This window comes from Emydura macquarii, unplaced genomic scaffold (genome assembly GCF_026122565.2).
Source record: "Emydura macquarii macquarii isolate MOO-44397 ecotype Brisbane River unplaced genomic scaffold, CSIRO-AGI_Emac_v2 contig_2422, whole genome shotgun sequence".
Lineage (NCBI taxonomy): Eukaryota > Metazoa > Chordata > Testudines > Chelidae > Emydura > Emydura macquarii.
Genome location: NW_027132559.1, coordinates 19206020 through 19221299, shown reverse-complemented (window position 1 = coordinate 19221299; position 15280 = coordinate 19206020). Strand labels below are relative to the sequence as shown.

The window sequence follows — 15280 nt, the reverse complement described above, 5'->3', positions numbered from 1 at the left end:
AAGGGCTCTCCAGATGCAAGTAATTAAAGAGGGATAAGGAAAGAAACCCTGTATAGTGCAGGGATCATCATTTTGTTCTGCATTTGTGCATTGTCTAGTACAGTGGGGTCCTAATCCATGACTGGAGTCCTGGTCTATGACAAGGGTTTCTAGGTGCTATCACAACATAAATAATAATAACAATAAATAATCTACCTACGCAAAAAATGCTATAAAGGGAGGAAAAGTGTCTTGTCATAATGCACGTTCTAAAAATACTACAGCCATCTCTTTATGGGAGGAGGTTTACTTAATATACAGACCACCAATCATAGATCACATCATATGAGGGGAGCTAATGCTAAACTATTGTGAAGCCTCAATTCCACAGATCAACAACAGTGCTGTGAAACCTAGCTTAATCCCCAGAGCCCTGATTGGTGTTGGTGGTACTATTTGGGTTCTGTGAAGTGGGCGGGCACGAGCCAGCCCACTGCTAAAGGCCCCTCCCACAGCCTAAGGGGAGGAGTCACTGGGCCTAGGACTCAACTGAATATGGGGCACAACGAATGAAAAAACAGGAATGGGTGTGGGGGTCAAAGGGTCAAACAGAGGGAACCAGAAAGGGACACTGAGCAGAGAATCCTGGACAGTGTCCACTGCTCCCTGAATGTGTCTGGGGAGCCAGCGGACATTGCCCAGAGGAACTCTGTCCAGATGTGTGAGCAGATAGAGGAATGGAAATAGGCCCCAAAGTCGCAGGCCATCCCCTCAGCCAACCTCCTCTCCCTGGTGTTGTAGATGGCCACTTTGGCCAGCGCTAGGAGGAGGTTGATGAGGAGGTCCTGCGACTTTGTGGGGCCATGGATGGGGTGCGCATAAAGGAACAGGTGCGGGGAAAAGTGCAGCCAGAACCTCAGCAAGAGGTTTTGGAGGAGCCGGAACAGGGACTGCAGCCTAGCACACTCAAGGTAAACATGCTCCAGGGTCCCCCTCACGCTGAAGAAAGGGCAGGTGTCAGGGAGAGGGGTGAATCGCACCAAGTACATGTGAAGGAGCCACCAGTTGATGTCCCCAGCAGGCCGTGGGGTCATGGTGGAATAGAGGCTGGCCCACTGGGGTTTCTCGTCTTCCACAGGTGGTATTAGGTCCCGCCCCATGGTGTCTGGGTGGGACACGAGGGTGAGGAAGTGAAGGGTGTGGAGCGTGAGTGTGTACAGATGGTTGCTCGGCGCCGTTCAAAAACAGACTGGCTGCAAGTCTCGCAGCCAGCTCGGTTCGTGGAGATGGGACAACCGGGGGAGGAGGGCGGGAGGGGCTCGTGGGGCTGGGGCCCTATAAAAAGGTCTGGAGGACTAGGACAGAGGGGCGGGTGGGGAGCACCCTCTCGCAGGACCCGCTCGAGGTAAACCCAAGCAGCGGGAAGCAAGGCTGCCCTCACCTCCTGGAGTACGCGCCAGAGGGTTTGAAGAGTGGAGAGCCCCGTGCGATGAGCCAGCACCTGGGGATCTACTCAGTCCCTCCAGTCATAGTCCAGGAGGTCTCCGATCCTGGTGACTCCTTCCAGGACCAACCTCTGTCGCACCAAGGGGGCCTCCGCCACCTGCACACGGAGTTGGGGGTTGTATAGCAGGGGCTCCGCGAGGATATCCTCCTCCTCAGCAGCTGCAACGGACCTGGAGGCTGAGACCAGCCTCCAGGTCCAGAGGAAGTCCTGATAGAAGATTGGCAGCTTGGAGAGGTATTACGGAAGACCTCTCAGATGGAGATAAAAGAGCTGCCGGTCATATCAGAGCTTTTGGAGACGGCAGAGGAAGGTGTGTGCCAAGTGGCTCCACGCCGGACTACCTGCACTATAAAAGAGCCTCTGCAGACCTGGAGGCGAAAGACGTGGACCTGGCTGTGGAGACAGCACAGGCCCTGCCCTTCTTCCTCCAGAGGGATTGGTGTTGGTGGTTGAAGGTGTATATGTAAGCAAACAGGAAGAAGCTGGGCTCTAGCTCCACCCTCAAAGTGTTCTGGTTGGCTAGAGAGCTGGCAGGTAATTTTGCCCCTACTTCCTACAGCCAGCTCTCCTGGGACTGCGGAAGGATTTATGTGGACTGTTGGCAAGGGCATGTGCAGTTGGCTGCTGGGGAGACAGCAGACCAAGAGTCTCAGCTCTGGACTGTGGGGGGTGGAACAGGGCTAAGGAGCAGCCTAAGCATGTGGCTTCAGTGAAGCAGCACCAGATGCGAGATTCAGCTAGAGCCCAACAGGAAAAATGTATCCTCATGACTGACATAGGCTCACAGGCACTCAGACACTTTGTTGATAAAGCTAACTGTTGCTGATAAATATGATAGCTTGTTACTGATATAAGTTGGAGTGACTTCTGGGTGAATATCTGCCTCACCCAAGGCTGTAGGAGGGCCTTCACCCCAAGTCCAGGTGCTGGCAGTTTGGAACTGGCTACCAGATAGGAAGCCCCCACCACACTATTGTGCTGGTGTCTAGGCTACAACATGGACAAAGCCCTGTCTCAAAGAACCAAAACATAAAAAAGTGTGGTTTTCAATTGTTAGCTTAACACAACAGAAAGTCCCTCTAACTCTTGTTAAGGTGCAATCTACCAAGTTTGAAGGCATCTTACCTGGCTGTGTTGCAGCCTAGGCTACAACATAGCCAGTCAGCATGCCTCTAAATGTATTATCCAGTCTTAACGAGTGTTGAAATGGTTTTTCAGTTGTGTTAAGATAATTTGATGGAGAACCATACCTTTTTGATCCATCAAGATAGGGCCTTGTAAAGGGGGAGGAAAGGAGTATGACAAATTAATTATCCTGTCCATTATTTATATTAGATATGGAGTACCATTAATGTAAAGGATGAATTAAACATTTGTCATTTATATAAACCCTGCGTCTTTAAAAGCAGACTGACCTGGCTTCAGGGTGATACCTTCAGACAAGACAATTCACTTGCCTAGCCCAATACAGAAGGTCATTCTTGGAGAGGAGAAGCTAAATTGGGGTGATAAGATGCAAAAGTGGAGCAGAAAAAAGGAACTGAAATTGTTTGTTCTCAGCACAGTATACTATTGTGGATGAATTTAGGAATGGACCCTCGGAAACACTTATTCTATTTCATTTATTTTAATCTGATTCACCTCTCCTTAAATGATTTTTAATTAAACCATTGGAAAGTCAGAACATTCTGGACAGGTGACAAATTTCAGCCTCAAAAAAGCGGTACTAAAGAGCATCTGTAACATGCCCCACTCTGGATTCTCAGCACAAAGGCATAAATAAAGGAGTCCTTTCTCATAAAGTGTGTCACTTAATATTAAATAAAAATAAATTACACAGGATTTATGTAGTTTGTTATAGTACTCTTTTTCCCTGATCCTAAAAAATATTGTAATTAAATCACTACAAACAAGAATGGATTTAGGTTGCTGGATTAACATTCACTTATTCAGCAGATGGCTCTAACAAAGATTTATTAAGGCAAAACACTCAGAGTACTGATCAATTACTCACAAGTGGGAAGCTCATTAGGACGATCCCATCACAGTCACCTCCAGCACCACACAATACAACTTCAACTGCTCTTTGTTACACAAACTTATTTATAACTTTTTGTTATCTTTTCTTGTACATATGTATTAATCTCTTATTTCCATGTTAACTCTCCTCCCCTGTAAGTACAAGTTTATTATTAGTTTAAAATGCTCTTTTCTGGCTTTTTAGTTACTTTATATTTTCTTGTTCTCATAAACTTGATTATTCTGCTATTTCTTACACATGTGCAATGCTAAACATGATTATTCTGCAATTTTTACACATACACAGTTCTACTTATGCTTACGCTGTTAAACATTATCAGAACAGACTCTTAAAATCCACAGCAGGCTTCTGTTATCCCTAAATATGCCTTTGCTCCCAACATAGGCATCAGTGTGAAGATTTTAAGTGCATATATTCCTAAAATGTCTAATCACATTTAAAGTTGTAGGTAAACTCTACTGCATATTTTCATAGGCTGTCTGTCTGCCTTTATTGTTCCCTATAGCAACTTACCCATGGTTTCCTACAGTATTACAACAAACAATGACTCAACATATGCATATACTCAAAGCTTCTGTTTCTCATTCTATTAGTTGGTGCAAATGCAGTGTTAATATACATTCTTTGGGAATAAACTGACTAAATATGTATATCAGTTTCTACTAAATAAAAGATGGCCCAACTAGGGAAGACAGTTAAAGGCAGTGTAGGGGAAATACTAGTTTGGTGTAACAGTTTGCTTCAAGTCCTGTTTATACATCTTTTTAATATAACATAATATTATAAAGGATGTTGTCATATACTGTTTGTATTACAGTTGCACCTAGAGACCCCACTCAGAATACAACTTAATTGTGCTACGCACAATACAAACATACAATAAAAATGATAGTCCTTGTCCCATGTAGCTTACAATATAAATGCATAGGGAGTAATAGAACACAATGGTAGGAGTGGGAAAGGAGGAAAACAGGGATTACAATAACACAAATATAAAGCTGCATATATTTTTAACTAGGTATACAGTTTGGCAGTTTCAAAGATTTTGTTCTTTAAGTGGACAAGAGATATTAATCACTAACAGGCCACATACCTAACCATGATTATTAAGCATTTACTATTAGTATGGTAGAGGTGAACCTTAAGAAAACAGTTGAAGAGAGGACAAGATAGTGGCTATGCACATTGATTTGGGGAGAACATACTATTGGTAAGAGATGTCCTGGAACAAAGTGTGAAGATGCCTGTGAGAGATTGCTGCAAGACCATTCTTTCATTTAAAAAAGTCAGTAACCTTGTATTAATGAGTTTCTTTAGCGTTTAATTTGTCTTTAAAACAGAAATGTCCTGTGCATAACACTATCATCAAGTAAGTGGTTTATTTAAATGAAATTAGTCTCTGAAGTTCACACCTGATTGAGGGAAATGGGGGTGAATTCAGTTTTGCTGATATTGATGAGTAAGACAATTTTCCCACATGTCTGGGATAACAGGAGTGTATCATTTGATGCTGTGATAACTGTACCTTCATAATAGAAAAAAGCAACAAGAGCATAACTATCAGCCCAAATGAACAAATATGAAAACTGTTAATAATTTATAAGACCCCATCTGCAGTAGAGGGAAACTGGATACAGTACAGTGGTAGCCTGATACAAGTTACACTTGTAGCGTGAACAGACTTGTAACACAGATTGCCTGATCCTTATTAGCACAGCTTCCCATATTTAGATTTACTCAGATTGGTTTACCCTCTTTCTTAAATAAAATGTAAATTGCATGTAAATAATTGTGATTGGTTTGGGTGGATGTTACCAGCACCTGACTATGCAGGTCCATGGGAATAAAGGATTGATCACTAGCTTTGGAGAGAAAGAGGAATCAGGTAGGAATAACATTCCCTCAGATGAAGTCAGAGTTTGTAATCTCTGTCCATAAAGGTGTCACAGCCAAGGACAGGGATCCAGGCTGCCATAAAGTGAATCTTGTAATTCTAGGTATGCTGGAGTATTGTTACCCACTGCAATGGATGGCCTGATTTTTTAGAGGTACAAAGCAAGGAGACCTGGAGGTGCTCAGCACCTTTAAAAATCAGGTTAAGAGACACTCTTCCACCCCAGAAATCTGTCAGACAGAGTTTGCAGTTCTTCTGTCCTCTTCTTGATATCACAAAGGGAACCTTCAGTGGTTGTACTAAAAATCTTAAAAGATGACTACTGAATATGGTATTGTAGTGTTAGCAACAATTTATTGGCATTGCACAAGACAAAGACAATCTCTGCATTGAAAAGCTTATTTACCAAATATTTTAGTTTATAATTTTCCACTTGTGTCTCCCTCCCTCACTATCCCTCCTCCAATTTAGGAAAGCCACCATTCCTCATTTAGGACTATTTAAATAAAAAGCTCAGTATTTTAAAATTGTTACTTCTGAATTCTCTATAGAGATAAAGAGTTTTAAAAAATTGACACAAGAAAGAATATTTTGTCCATTCAACTCAATGAATGTATCCAGTTTCCTCAAACTTTCCAAAAAATCACTTTTCAGTTGAGACCAGATCTTTTGCAAAATAAAAACTTTTGGAAAAGTTACAAGTGTCTGAAAACATGGGCAATGAACTTGTCTATATTAGAAGAGTTGCAGCAGTGTAAATAAATTCATTAAAAATTGATCTAGTTACATAGGTGCAAACCCCTAATTTAGACACACACAAACGAATTTAAACCTCACCTCAATCAAGTTTTATTCACTAACTGAAGTGAATCTACATTAGGGGTTTGTGTTGCAGGGCACTTGCTATGATCAGTGTAAGTTACCAGTGAGACACGGTACACTTGAGTTGCAGATCAATAAGGTTTAATGTGCAAGGATTTCTTAGATAGTTAGTTCAATACAAAGCCAAAAATTAACTATGACACATCCATACTCACTAGACCTAAGGAGTTATGTGTTCACTCCAGAGGCTGTAAAAAGGAATGACTGTCTTCAGGATTCCCGCCAGTTGATCAGGCCAGCAGCATTTCCTGCAGAATCAACTGGCGGTGAAGCATGCTCCCTTGTTTGGGTGGTGGCTTTTTATACCCTTTTTACATAATATCCATTCATTCACTTATCTTAGGTGACATTCTTATGTCCTTCATTTTCTGTATCCTTCATTGTTAGTAATAACTAATATTCATGTTCTCACCATGATAAACTGGAGCAAAACAACATCTGTTGTGAGAGGCGGTGGGAAAACTAGCCTCTTAACATAAAATGAATAAACTCTTGCCCTTGTCCATCTTTATCTATGTGCAGCTGCAAACTAACTAGCTATGTGCTGTGTTGTATCAAACCCACATTAGTCATTATTTTCTGTGGCGTGCAGAAACAGATACCACAAGGTTACTCGGCAATCTATTGGTCTCTGCCAAATGTAAAAAGCAGTCAGGCTGCTGAAGCTTAGGTCTCAGACAGTGGTCAAGCAATCTTACCCGTGGATGAGCAACTCAGTCAAGCAACTCAGGCCAATTTGCACTAATATAACGAGATTGCTTTTAAGACGGTTTAGTTACGCCAGTGCAAATTCTCTAAAACTGTGCCCAAAACATCATTTCAGCAAATGTAATTGCTCAGAGAATAGATAAAAAAAGAATTCCTGAGCAACTTGAAGGCAGGTGGTGTTCTCTGGAAACTCCCCGTTTGCAGATTTGTCTAGTCAGTACTTTGGGCTAAGTGCAGTGGCCTGTCCAGCATAACAGAATCTGTTTTCATGTCATAATTACAGACATAAATGCTGCATTCCTCTGGGCCTCATCCATGCAGGCAGAGAGCAGTTTGGAAATGGTGTGGGGGCCAGGTGAGTTCTGAGATACATTGGAAGAGATGGTGGGGGGTGACCACAACTTCTTCAGATGCCAGTACCTGTTCCACAGTATGTTGTTAAAATTGCCTAGATTACAGCAAGCCTGTAGGGGTCCTATGAGGGGTCCTAGGATACCTACCCACTGTGCACACCACACATATCAGTGTGAACAAGGTCTGAGTGTCTGAGTAAAGGGGGGCACTTTATTTGCATAGGCTTTGTATCTGCATGAGTACAATTAAGAATTTAGCATAATTCACCTAGGTGCTGAGCATAATGGGAAATGGTTAGCAGGGCTGGTTTTGGGCTTCAAACCACTTTTGTGTTAACTGCTGGGGTAATGAAATGTTGTCCTTCAGTTGTATGAACAGATGTCAGCAAAACTGTGCTTAGTCTGTTATGATAGAACACTTCACCCTAAACTAAACAGAACTTCACAAGGATGGCGGACAGATGTTTCAGCTTAGTAAAGATGTGAGAAGTCTCTTATTGGGATTGTACTAGCCTTGCTAAAGGGCTGTTTCTAGGTATGGTGTGAGTCTCTCCCCTTCTCTCCTCCCACACCCCCCCTTAAAAGTTAGAATTAATGACTTCTCTTGGAGTGTTTTGTGTTTCATGAAAGCAGGGCTGATGCCGGTGTATCAGCAGATGGTTTACCTGTGAGCTGAAATCACTAAGACTTAGTAGAGGATCTGGGAAACCTTGCCTAACTACTAACAGAGATAAGTAAGCAACAGGCAACTCTGGTGAGAAGGTAGCATAGGGGGTGCTAGCCTGGTCACCGGTTGGCAGGGGGGATGGCACAGTTAGTGCCAGCCTGGTGTGGTCAACAATGGGAGCCAGGTGTGGTTGGTGTCAGCGGTTGGTGGGAGCCAGGTGCAGTCGGTGGGAGCCAGGCGTGGTCGCTGCCAGTGCTTGGAGACTCGGTTGGAGACAGCAGCAGAGGGGGCCTGGTCAAGCCTGTGTCGAACAGGAGCCACATAGGGAGTGAGTCACACCTGAGAGGTGGACATTGCACCTAGGACGGTCAGTACAGGGGAAAGAAGGAAGGGAGAGGCGAAGGACATGCCCCGTACTCTGGAATGGGTTTGGCTCATTAAGTTCATGAATGCTGTTTGCACTGTTTTCCCAAACCACTGCTGTGTTACCTCTCTTTTGCTATTAAAGGTTTCTTTCTACACTCAGACTCTGTGCTTGCAAGAGGGGGAAGTATTGCCCTTTGGGGGCACCCGGGGGATAGTGTGTGATTTCCCAGGTGACTGGGTGGGGGCTTGAGCCAGTTTGGTGTTGTATCATTGACAGGGACCCCTAGACATAGAACGCGGCCCTTGCTGCTGCTGACTTGGTCTGGCAGAAGGGTTACATCAGTATAACATGCTGTTGTGTGGACACAAGCAATGTTTCAAGTATAATTGTATGAATGAACTCAACATAAATAGTTGTATTGATTAAGCTAAACTGAAGGACTCATCTGCATCAGGTCACTCAAGAAAATTACAAGAAATAAACTAAAGATGTAAAGTTAAAGTACATTAGTTGGCTGAGGTTTCAAAGGCCTTACTCTCAACTCAACAGGGGAAAGGGGGCAATAGGAGTGCACACAGAGTCCCTGGCATGGAGAAGAATGAAGAATGCTGGTACATGGGGAAGGAGGGTATGGGGAGAGCATGGGAGACCCTGGAATGGGTGAAGGGAGGACTGAGGGTGCACACAGAGCCTTTGGTATGGGGAAGAAATGGGGGAACACAGAGCCCGTGGCAGGGGGGAGATCAGAGGACCCTGGTATGAGAGGAGAGGAATAGGGGCACACAGAACCCCTGGTGGGGAGGAGACTGGGGAACCCTGGCATGTGGGTGAGGTGGAAATGGGTGTCACACAGAGCCCCTGGTCTGGGGGCACAAAGGAATGTGGGACACAAAGAGACCCAGGCATAAAGGAGAGGTCAGAGAAGTTCCAAAGAATCCCTAAAATGAAAGGGAGGATGGTACACAGAGAGATTGTGTGTGGGGGCGGGGGAAGGAGGAGGGAATGGAGGATGCAAGGAGCCCTGGTGTGTGCAACAAGCTTGGCCTACTGAAGCTATGAAGTGTGCAACCCCATAGTTAAAGTGCAATTAACATCTGCATGGATGCTCTCATTCGGAAGTAAAGTGGCCTTAGGCCTGGGTCTACACTACAAAGTTAGGTCAACCTAAGTCAACTTGTTTTGATCTAGTTGTGCACCTGTCTACAACTAAATTTATCTCCCGCTGATGTAAGCATTCCCTTCCAGCAATGCAATAACACCATCTCCATAAACAACAGAGAAGCATGGTTGACCTTCTTAGGTTGATGCAGTGCAAATGTAGACACTGCATTACCTGTGTCAACCCTGACAGTCCTCCAGCAGCTGTCCCACAATGCGCTTGTCCCCATGACAGCGGTCAGTCCAGTCACAATTTTGACTCTACTGCACAGGAGGCACAAATTAAAAGCGTGTGACCCCTTTTAAGACTCCCAGAGTATTTTTTAAATCTCTTTTCCTGATTGCCCATGTTGGCAAGCACACCTACTAGCCTATCTTTGCGAGCATCCAACCTGAACAGCTCCACACACACAGAGAGCTACTAGAAATGCTCCTGACTGGAAAAGGAAAGAATCAGAGAAGATGAGGGTTGGAAGGGACCTCAGGATGTCATCTAATCCAATCCCCTCCTCAAAGCAGGACCAACCCCAACTAAATCATCCCAGCCAGGGTTTTGTCAAGCCAGGCGTTAAAAACCTCTAAGGATGGAGATTCCACCACCTCCCTGCGTAACCCACTCCAGTGCTTCACCACCCTTCTAGTGAAAAGATTTTTCCTAATATCCAACCTAGACCTCCCCCACTGCAACTTGAGACCATTGTTCCTTGTTCTGTCATTTGCCACCAGTGAGAACAGCCTAGCTCAGGGGTGGGCAAACTTTTTGGCCTGAAGGCCACATCTGGGGTGGGGGGAAGGGGCGGGGCTGTGCTGGGGGAGCCGTCGCCACGTGGCACTGCTTGGGGCCAGAAGCGGCTCCAATCAGAGCGCTGCTTGGCCTTGCTGGTGTGGAAGGGGTGGGACTGCATGGGGGGGCGGCCGCTGCATGGGGCCAGGAGTGGCTCCAGTCAGGGTGCCTCTGGGCCCATGTGGTGAGAGAAGGGTGGGGAAGGAAGGGGCGAGACTAACAGGGAGGAGCGAGCCTGGTGAAATGCTCAGACAGGCCGTATGTGGACCATAGGTCATAGTCTGCCCATCTCTGGCCTAGCTCCATCCTCTTTGGAACCTCCCCTTCAGGTAGTTGAAGGCTGCCATCAAATACCTAAGGGAAACTCTGCCATGACTATGGGAAACTTAATCATTTTGCAAACTGCTGCAGATCCCAAAGGCAGAAAATTCAAGTGCATTTAGTTACTGACAATGTGATTGAGGAGATTTTTGTAGATGTACTGGGATCAAGCAAGCCTAATGAGAGGGACTGAATACCGCCTCTGACAGTGAATGGAACAATCATTCCACTGAAACTGGACACAGGAGCTCAGGTTAATATTCTATCTTCATGAGATTATGAGAGACTGAAAATAAGACCTAAGCTGGGACCAACAAACATAAAAGTAACTGGGTATTCTGGAACAAACATACCAGTGCAGGGGTGATGAATCGCTAGCATTAACCATAAAAACACCATATACAAGCTGCCTTTCATTGTAGTGCCACAGGACGTGAAAGCAGTTTTAGGCCTGGCTGCATGTGAGAAACTCAGTCTGGTAAAAAGAGTGCTTTCACTACAAGATTATACTGAACCTGGCTATGAGACACTCTTTCAAGAATACCAGGACCTGTTCCAGGGATTGGGTTGCTTGCAGGGTGAACATACAATCTGGATAAACAAGTAGTTTCCTCCAGTTATTCATCCGTGTAGAAAGGTGCCATTTGCACTCCGTGATAAACTCAAGGCTGAGCTTGCAAGGATGGAAGCAATGCATATAATACAAAAAGTTGAGGAACCAACAGAATGGGTGAGCTCCCTAGTCATCGTGGGGAAAAAAGCACCAGCCAGCTACTCGTATGCTTAGGGGGCAGGGTGGTACGGCATCAGATACACTTCATGGGGTGTTCATGGTCTTCAACTGAAGCACCAAAACCACCAAACCAAAACCGCTTTGTAGATGGTGGCTGTTGCATTGATCCAGGTGCAGTAGTTGAGAACCTTCCCTTCTGCGTTCCGGGTTTCTTTTTAGATAGCACTGGCACCCAATGATATGTGGGAAACGGAGCTGGGCAGGATCTCTGAGCTGTCTGAGTCCAACTAAATCGCCTCTTTTTTGTGTGTGTGTATATGCCCTGTGAATGAAGGGTCATCTTAGAGTTTTTTAGTGAATGCAGGCAGTCATCAGTGGATTTGCTGAATAATTTAAAACCATCAAAGGGGAGGTCCTCTACAGGGTTCTGGATGCTGAGTGGAAATCCTGAGGAGTGATGTTGTGACTACAGTTGTGGCAATGGAGTGGGTAGCTGTATCAGTGGCATTGAGAGAAGCTTGCAAAGTTGTCCTTGAAGAAGCTGTCCTTCAGCGATGAAGACCTGAAATTGTTCCCTCTGCTCCTGTGGGAGGTATTCAATAAAGGAATAACATTTTGAATAGATAGTGTGCTTATATTTTCCCAGAATCACATGGTATTACTAATCCTGAATTGCAGGGGGGGCAGACAAGTAACTTTTGTGATCAAAGAGATCTAAGAGCTTTTCATAGTTACCATGTGGGGTAGCCTTGGAATGGGGTTGATTGTTTCATTCATTTACTTAGTCCACAACTAAGAAGACAGAAGCAGGATGGGAAAATAAAAATTCTGAACCCCTAGTTGGAATGTAGTACTTCTTGTCTGCCCTCTTAGTTGTTGGAGGTGGGCAATGGCTAGAGTTGGCCAAACTGTCTTAGCAGGTTCTAACAACACTTTGTTTACAGGAAGGGCTATCTGTGATAAAGATTGTGGGGGAAGAACGTCCAGCAACGGGTGCTGAGTCTCTTGGACTTCTTCCAATGGGATTTGAAGAGTGTCTGCCATTATTCATCAAATCCTGAAATTGTTTAAAGTTATCTACTGTAGATGAAGGTGGCATAATAACTTTATCAAGGGAAGACAACAGAATATTAATCTGCGGGGTAGCCTCCTCATCAGCCCTCCTTTCTTTCTCCTCAAATGTCTCCTCCCACAGTGGAGATTGCAGAGGTGGAATGGAGAGAATTGGAGTGTGTCTGTTATTACTGGGTACCTTGGAGAATCCTGGACAGTAAACAGCCTTTGGGGGGGACCATAAGGGAATGGGGGAGGCATCTAGGACTGATTGTACCAAAGAGGGTGCTGAGCAGGTCAAGATCATCCAAGCCTTGACGCATCCCTCGCTGGAGTAGGTTCAGGAGTGGCTGGTTTGGATAAGAAATTGTAAGAGTCCTGGACAGAAATCTGAAAGTCTAATGGAGGAACAGATGGAGAAGTGATGATTTCTCTCTCTGTAGGGACATGTACCAGGGAATAAAGAGGTACCAGTGATAGGCAAGGTACTGGAGACACACAGTGTGCGCTACCAGAGTGTGACTTTTAGCTCAGTAAAGGAGACTCAGGTTCATCGGAGACAAACAAATCACTGGAAAACCTGAACTCCTGTGGTACCAGGTGCCGTTGGGCGGAAACATGGTGGGCTGCAGGTGTGGAGGCTTGCAAGAAATGTGCAGGAGGTACTGACATCTGGGGGACTGCTGGTTGAGGTATAGAAAATGTAGTTGATGCCACAGGGGGCATTGACTTCTTTGGTGTGGAATCTCTGGAGTCTGTACCAGCTTAGTCATGAGGCTTCCGTGCCAATTGGCAGGTACTGCATGTCTTAGATGAGCCTGAGAACTTTGATTTAGAACTCTTGGTACTAAGATAATTTGAAGCCTCCACAGAAGCCTTGGCCAATGGAAAAAAGAACCCTCAGTATAAATAAAATACTAACTAAATAAACTAATAAAAACTATTAATTAAGAAAAGAAAAAACACTAAGAATAATGAGTAGTCATATCTGGAATCACAACAAATGTTCCGTCTCTGGCCAGGGCAGCCAAGAATGAACTGTGGGTGGCTTATCTGTAGCTGCACTCTATACTTTCAGTATGGGGCACAAGGATAGCTAGGGTGCATGCACCGACTGAACAAGCACTGCTGCTGACAATCTCCGATCAAAGGCGCATGGGGTGTCTGTGCATCTCAAGTGGTGCACACACAGGGCTAGGATGCTACTGAAAGAATATCTATTTCTGATTAACTCCCTGCATGGATGCTCTCGTTTTGGGAGAGTGGTTTATTTTGAATTCATGTAATTAACTGTAAATTAAGCTAATTCAGAATAAGGCATTTTTTATTTCAAAATAAGAACATTCATACCTGGTCTAATCTACATTTAAAAGTTTTGTCGGCATAGCTATGTCAGTTAGGGGGGTGATCATAAAATAGTTAGGCTTGGCCTACACTGCTAAGGTAGGCTGATGTAAGGTGTCTTGTGTCAAACTATTTGGGCATGTGTCTACAATGCAATTTGTCTGTGGCCGACATAAGTGGCCCATTACAGCAATGCAGTAAAACCACCTCACTGAAATGGCATGGAGCCATGGTTGATCTACTGAAGTCGATGCAGTGTGACTGTTGACACTGCATGATCTGTATCAACCCAAACAATACTATAGCATCTATCTCATGATGCTGCATTCCCTGCAACAGTGATCACTATGATCACAGTTTTACATTCTACAGGTCACAGAGACCAGAACCCTCCTCCCTTTAAGTCTCCCTGTGTTTTTTAAATGCTTTTTCCTATTTGCCCACACTGGAGGGCACACCTAGTAGCTCACCTTGCTGTGTGCAATTCCCCAACCGACCATGCTGGCTCCATGCACTAGTCACGCTCCTGCTTGGAGCAGAGAGGAGGCAGGGCCCTGTGAGGAGAAGCAGCCCTGCAAGCACAGCTATAGATCAGCTGTATAAACACAGAAATCTATCAACAGATTGCACAAGAGATGCAGCAAAAGACTACAACAGGGATCAGCAGTAGTGCCACATGAAAGTGAAAGACCTGTGGCAGGAGTATCAGAAGACCAGGGAGGCCAACAATATTGGTGCTGCACCACAGACTGCTGCTTTTACAATGAACTGCATGCCACACTTGGCAGAGCCCTTACCAGTGCCCCACAGACCACTGCTGAGCAGTGGCATTGGAACAATTCTTATAGTGGAGGTGCTGAGAGCCATTGAACAAAACTGTAAACCTTGCATATAATGGAAACCACTTTAAGCCAGCACCCCTACTGCTGAGTAGTTGCAGCATCAACGCAAATAGCCACTGCTACACACACCTAAGGGTGATACAGCTTTGGTGGCTGCATGATGATGTAACTTGCATTGTCCAGTTTGTTGTGTGCACATAGTCTGAGACTATTAGGGCTTGTGGGAGTTAAACTCCGGCTGAGCCATTGTTTCAGGTTAACTCCTCCCACGCAGGAATCACGGCGGGTGATAAAGCCCTGCGGGTCAGACACGTATATGAAAGCTAAGATCCTACACAGGGTAAGGCTGCTACCCTAGGTATCGGAGCCAGGCCGGCAGCTTGGCATCTCCGCTCCCGAGCTTGCTACACAGACACAAACGCGCGTACAGGCAATCAGATCAGAGACGGCCTAAGGTAAGCGCAAGGAGAACCAGCAAACCCTGCAGTGTGGAGGCGCCTCTCGCACTGCGGCCAGGCCAGGGCTCAGTTACTAAGCGAGCGAGAGCGAGGCCCCGGGGAACCCTGCAGCGAGACACGCGGGACTAGTCCGGCCCACACCCTTCCCCGGGCGCGCGCGCAGAGGAACAGACTGGGCCCCCTGCGTTC

The 15280-nt window shown here is 45.3% G+C and overlaps 1 protein-coding gene across 3 annotated transcripts in view; it reads left to right on the top strand.

The window, feature by feature from the left end:
* Positions 1–15280, top strand: part of CCDC126 (coiled-coil domain containing 126) — a 28846-nt gene that overhangs the window by 5063 nt on the left and 8503 nt on the right. The window contains exon 1 of one of the 3 annotated variants that reach the window (XM_067562065.1): positions 14905–15088. The exons of the other annotated variants lie outside the window; for them this stretch is intronic. The gene's annotated coding sequence lies outside the window, so the exon portion shown is untranslated. Of the gene's footprint in view, positions 1–14904; positions 15089–15280 lie in introns of those variants that run through there. 3 annotated transcript variants of the gene reach the window in all.